Genomic DNA, 6,626 nt, shown 5'->3' on the forward strand with positions numbered 1-6,626 from the left:
AAAGAAAAACGAAAATGAAATGGCAAGGTGACTGGTAATGACCTCATGGCAAGGATATCTAAGTCATGTGGAAAGATCCCAGTGCAAAGACACATGTCCAGGAAGCTTTCACCAAGAATCCCTATTCTGTGTTCTACAACATTATATATATACACACACAAAGAATACTCATTTATGGTCAGCTATGGGGATTGATTCTCTGGGAACCTGACCTTGAGATTGACATAGATGTATAAAGGTGTTTGACAAGTGCTCTTGGGGACCATGGCTGTGACAAAGAGGAGAGAAGAGGATGGGGCGGAGAGCACTCTGGATCTAATGCAGTCACAAGGGTATGCAGGCAGCCCTGTGTGGGTCTCAGGAGCTGGCCTGACCCTGAAGTCTTAGCCTGCACTGGAACAAGCAAGAGGCCCGGCCTTAAAGTCTCCATTGGCTAAGGACGAGGTTCCTGGTCAGAATCCAGTTACCACATTGTAACCACATAGCCATCCCTTCTCCATTATCATTCTTCCTGAATTTCCAAGTCCTATCATGAGGATATTTGGGGCTCCACTCTGATCTTTTGCTCATAGCAAACATAAAAATAAGGTGGATGGGCAGGGAGTGGAATGGCCTAAGGTTAGGCTAAACCTCAATTTTAATGTGTCCATAAGTTCAGGAGGGAGTCCATTGGCATTGTCATCTGTGGCTTCTGTGTCCTTATCCCGGGTGAGCTGACTCTGTGATACGATGCCACCTCAACTCACATATGTCAGGGTGAAAATCATGTATGACTTTTCTGGGAAGAACTCTGCCTTTTCCTACCATCTGGAGTTATACAACATCACTATGCAAAGCTCAGAAGAGAGGGGTGGAGATTGTGGAGGCCTTAGAAGTTGAGGATCTTTTCTGATTAAGGCACATATTTTTTCCTGTATAATTTTTCCCTTGCTCTTTCACTAATGATGGTTGACTTCATTCCTGGCCTGAAGTAAACTGGATTCCAAGGTTTTGGATTAGGGAAGCCCCTATTTTTGAGATGACAGGCCCAGCAAGGGATCCCACTGCATACAGGTTCCTATTCCCAAGGAAGTTGTTGTTGCAGAATCACAGCATGGGGGCAGCAGCACAGGATGTCTCCGGGCTTTCTCTCCTGCACTTGCTGCAAGTGTAATAAGGCTGTTTGTTTGTTTGTTTGTTTGTTTGTTTGTTTGTTTTTTATTGGAAATTACTACAAAGCTGGTCAGAATTAATACATGGCTTTAATACCAGCACCCACAAGGTATTTTTGTTTTTGCTTTTGTTTTTGTTTTATTTCATTTCATTATTTCTGTAATTGTTGTTAGGATTCTTATTGTTTTCTTTGGTAATTCCCTCTAGCTATTCAATTTGCAAGTAGAATGTAAAGCCATGCTCTGCATGGTCCTCTTATTCATGTTAAGGATTTTATTCTTACCACCAATGCCACAGATGAACACAATATTTACTTTCAAATCAGGAAAACAGGCATAAAGAAGAGAGCTATGTAGTTTGGTCTCAGGTAAGCAGGCAATCAGGAGTGTTGGATGGCTTCCCAATGTTTTGGATTAGGTAAGCTTCTGTTATTGAGATGAAAGGCCTCTGCTGAAACCTTCAGTTGAGTAACAGAGAGCCTGTAAAGACTGAAAGAGTGGTTGCACCTTGAAGGTGAAGGCTGGCTCTTCAGTGCCTCTGCAGCCTGAGGCAGAGTAATTTTGGGAACACAAGAGCACTTGGCCAGAGATCATAGGGGACTGCATTTTGCTTGAGCCCTGAGACCTGGATGAGAGGAGGCCTCCACAGTCCTGATAAAGGGAAGCAGAGTCACATAGATGCGAGGGAACAATGGATCTGTGATCTGCATGTTATCCACTTCATTTATCTTTGCTGTGTACATAGTATATGTAAACGACAAGGGCATCCTACTTTATCACATCTAGTCTCTCTAGATGTTAAAGCATGTGCAAGTGTAAACACAGTAGAGTTATTTCAGCAATACATTGTGTCCCATTTTGTTAAAGAACTTTATTTTATTTCTATTTATGTATTTTTTCTTTTTCACTTTACGTTCTGCTCACTGACTACTGATACTTAATTACTCTCTCCCACAATCCTTCCCCAATTCTCCTGGCACAGTCTTCTCTGAGTGTATGAGGGCCAACTGTCTCGGTACCTCCCTTCTTTTACCAAAGCCTTTCCTGGGGGCATTGGTGAGGATGCTGGTTTTGAATGCCTTGGACTTGGCTTTCTTCATGCTCCAGTTTGCTGGCTTTGAGAAGTTTGTGAAGAACTGTCTGTGAACTTGGTACTTCATCCAGATGGTACACAAGAGGCAGTGGTTTTGTTAACATTTTTGAGAGTATATTTCAATCAAACCTCTCCTACTAATATCCTAACAATGACAAAGGTAATGGGAGGCTACACATCTATTTCATTAGTTTTCAGTTCTTCTCAGACCAGCAGTGTAGAAGCCCACAAAGCTGGCAAAGTGAAGTGAGGTCACGCAGGGGTCCTAGGGGAGCACAGTCCTACTTTCTTAGAGTAACTCCTAGGGACTTACCATATCCATACACCCGTAGCTCCATATGCACTGGACCCCAGTGAAGTGCTCAACATTCATTGCTTTTTTACTCAGTTTGCCACAAATGTTAGAAATCTGAAAAGTTCAGCAAATTTGAAGGTGTGAATAAGTCCCAGTGACTGGAGTAAGCTCAAACAGTCTGTGACAACGAAGAAATGATTAAGTATCCAAGAGAGAAGACCCTCACCAGGATCGTAGTCCTATTCCAGTAAGAAAATTTAATAATAAGGCTTCAGGTGAAAAGATAAATTAGGAGGTCTAGGCCAAATATTTTATCCTCTGCCCTCAGGGTTGCAGCCATTCTGTCAGCCTTTCCTGGCTCTCTCACAGGATCAGAGATCTCACCTGGAAGCAGGAATATCTGGAAGGCACATAATACATATCCACAGACGACTCTTTGGGTACAAACTGACAGGCAACTTCAAGGCTTAAAGTTATTCTCTCTCTCTCTCTCTCTCTCTCTCTCTCTCTCTCTCTCTCTCTCTCTCTCTCTTTCTCTCTCTCTTTCAGCTTGAGGCTGCACACACTCTGCATTCTTTTGTGCACTCTGCCTTTTTTATTGCAGTTTTCTTCTCTCAAACTCCCACAATCATTCACACATCTGTTCATTACCCTTTCATTCTCACACACACTCTTCATACACACCTCACACATATCTCACACACACCACATGCACTCTCCTGTCACGCACACACACAATCTTCATACACACCTCACATTCTCTCCTCACTCATTTTCACATTCTCCTCTCATGCTCTCTCCCTGGCTCTCACATTTGTTCTTACATTAACTCTGTGATTTACTCTCTCATTCACTCCCTCATGCTCCCTCTCATTTACTCTTCACATGTTCTACAGAACTACAGCCTTTCTCTTGCCCCAGTCCTTTATTAATAATCCAAAAGCGGGTAGAAAAAAGAGATTTTATAATAATTGCCAAATCAAATGCAAAGAATGACTACATCACACCAAGAACTAAAAACTACAAATGTTCTCCAAAGTTTCAGGCTTGCCCTGTACCCAGGCCTGTGGCCAATATAATAATAATAATTGTAAACTTATCATTATTTAAACTTTAACTCTTTACTTTTATACTTCAGAGTCCAAAGCTCCGAGATCAGCTAATTGCATTTTCCTGTGACACTCTAATGATAAATGACATAGGCAAAACTGCCAGGCAGTGGCCAGAAAGAATCAAGGTAACCCTTAGCACACTAATTCCACTAGCGTTCTGTTCCTTGCACACAATGACTCTCATAAGGGTTCCAGTAGTTAGACTTAGTTTACTAGTATATTATTTTATATATTCTATACTTCCTTAACCAGTCTATAATATTATGTAAAACTTACTTCCTAACTTCAATAACTTTTTCCTTTCTTAGGGTCCCAATGTCGGCTCTAATTCATTTTCTCTTATTTTCTTCAAGGTGTCTTTGCAAGTCAAACCCTAATCTAGAACTACAATTCTGCAGTTATTACATTTTTTCCAAGATGAGAATACACAGTATCCACCTGGGCCACTAGGGCTGTGCTGTGCTGTGCCCCTATGCATCAATTTCCAATTGTCTAAGAATCATAACATCAAGGAACATCTAGTTTCACAGAATTCACCAGAGCAGAAGGAGAAAGAAGTAGGAAAGTCAGATATAATACAATAATTGTGCACACCAAGGCCAACTGATAAGCAGTCACACACAAATGAAATCTATACAGCCGTTGTCCAGGGCTAAGGTTTGGAGAAATGGAAACAACCAGTTTTTACAAAAAGCTACTGCGGGCTACTGCGATGTCTCCATTGTATGTTGTCCCCAGCATTAGCCAAAACTCAGACAACAAAGGGAGGTCAAAAGGATACAGATTGGAAAGGAAGAAGTCAAAATATCACTGTTGCAGAGGATAGGGTAGTATACATGGGACACCCCAAAAGTTACAACAGAGAACTCCTAAGCCTGATAAACAACTTCAGCAAAGTGGGTGGGTATAAAATTAACTCAAACAAATCAGTAGCCTTCCTCTACACAAAAGATAAACAAGCTGAGAAAGAAATTAGGGAAATGACACCTTTCATACCAGTCCCAAATCAAATAAAAATACCTCAGTGTCACTTTTATCAAACCAGTGAAAGATCTATGTGACAAGAATTTCATGATCTGAAGAAAGAAATTGAAGAAGATCTCAGAAAATGGAAAGATCTCCCATGTTCATGGCTTGGCAGTTGGAAGATAGTAAAAATGGCCATTTTCCCAAAGTGACCTACAGTTGCAATGCAATCTCCATCAAAATTCGATTCCAATTCTTCATAGGGTTAGACAGAACAATTTGCAAATTCATTTGGAATAACAAGTAACGCAGGATAGCTAAAACTATCCTCAACAGTAAAAGGACTTCCCTGGGAATCACCATCCCTGAACTCAAGCAGTTTACAGATCATTAGTGATAAAACTGTATGGTATTGGTACAGAGACAGGAAGATAGACCAGTGGAATAGAACTGCAGACCCAGAAATGAACCAGCACACCTATGGTCCCTTGATTTTTGACAAAGGAGACAAAAGCATCCAGTGGAAAAAGGATAGCATTTTTAGCAAAGGGTGCTGGTTCAAATGGAGGTCAGCATATGGAGGAGTACAAATCATCCCCTTCTTATTGCCCTGTGTAAAGCTTAAGTCCAGGTGGATCAAGGTCCTCTACATCAAACCAGATCACTCAAACTAATAGAAGCAAAAGCGGGGAAGAATCTTGAACACATGGACACTGGAAAAAATTTCCTGAACAAAACACAAATGGCTTATGCTCTAAGATCAAGAATAGACAAATGGGACCTCATAAAGCTACAAAGCTTCTGTAAGACAAAGGACACTGCGGTTAGGACAAAACAGCAACCAAAAGACTGGGAAAAGACGTTTACTAATCCTACAACTGATAGAGGGCTAATATCCAAAATATACAAAGAACTCATGAAGTTGGACTGCAGGGAACTAGTAACCCTATTAAAAATTGCAGTTCAGAGCTAAACAAAGAATTCATAGCTGAGGAATATGGAGTGGCTGAGAAGCACCAAAAGAAATGTTCAACATCTTTAGTTATGTGGGAAATGCAAATCAAAACAACCCTGAGATTCCACCTCACAGCAGTCTGAATGGCTAAGATAAAACACTCAGGTGACAGAAGATGCTTTTGCGGATGTGAAAAAGAGGAACACTCCTCCATTGTTGGTGAGATTGCAGACTGGTACAACCATTCTGGATATCAGTCTGGAGGTTCCTTAGAAAATTAGACATTGCACTAGTTGAGGACCCAGCTATACTTCTCTTGCACATATACCCAAAAGATGCTCCAACATACAACAGGGCACATGCTCCACCATGTTCATAGCAGCCTTATTTATAATAGTCAGAAAATGAAAAGATCCCAGATGCCCTTCAACAGAGGAATGGAAACAGAAAGTGTGGTACATCTACACAATGGAGTACTACAGAGATATCAAAAACAATGACTTCATGAAATTCATAGACAAAGAGAACGAACTAAAACATATCCTCCTGAGTGAGTTAACCCAATGACAGAAATACACACATGGTATGCACTCATTGATAAGTGGATATTAGCCCAAATGCTCAAATTCTCCAAGATTCACAGACCAAATGAAAGTCAGGAAGGATGACCAAAATGCTGATTCTTCACTCCTTCCTTTAAAGGAGAAGAAGAATCCCTATTGAAGGGATAGGGATGCAAAGTTTATGAGTAAAGAGTAATGGCCATTCAGAGTCTACCCCACATGTGGCCTATACATATATAGCCTTCAAACTAGATAAGGTGGATGAAGCTAAGAAGTACAGGCTGACAGGAACTGGATATAGATGTCTCCTGAGAGGCACAGCCAGATCATGTCAAATACAGTGGCAAATGCTAGCAGCAAACCATTGAACTGAGAACCGGACCTCAGTGGGAGGAATTACAGAAAGATTGAAAGAGCTGAAGGGAATTGCAACCCCATAAGAACAACCATGGCTGCCAAGCAGAGTTCCCAGAGACTAAACCAGTACCAAT

The sequence above is a fragment of the Rattus norvegicus genome, chromosome 9 (assembly GCF_021556685.1).
Source record: "Rattus norvegicus strain SHRSP/BbbUtx chromosome 9, alternate assembly SHRSP_T2T, whole genome shotgun sequence".
In the NCBI taxonomy this organism is placed as follows: Eukaryota; Metazoa; Chordata; class Mammalia; order Rodentia; family Muridae; genus Rattus; species Rattus norvegicus.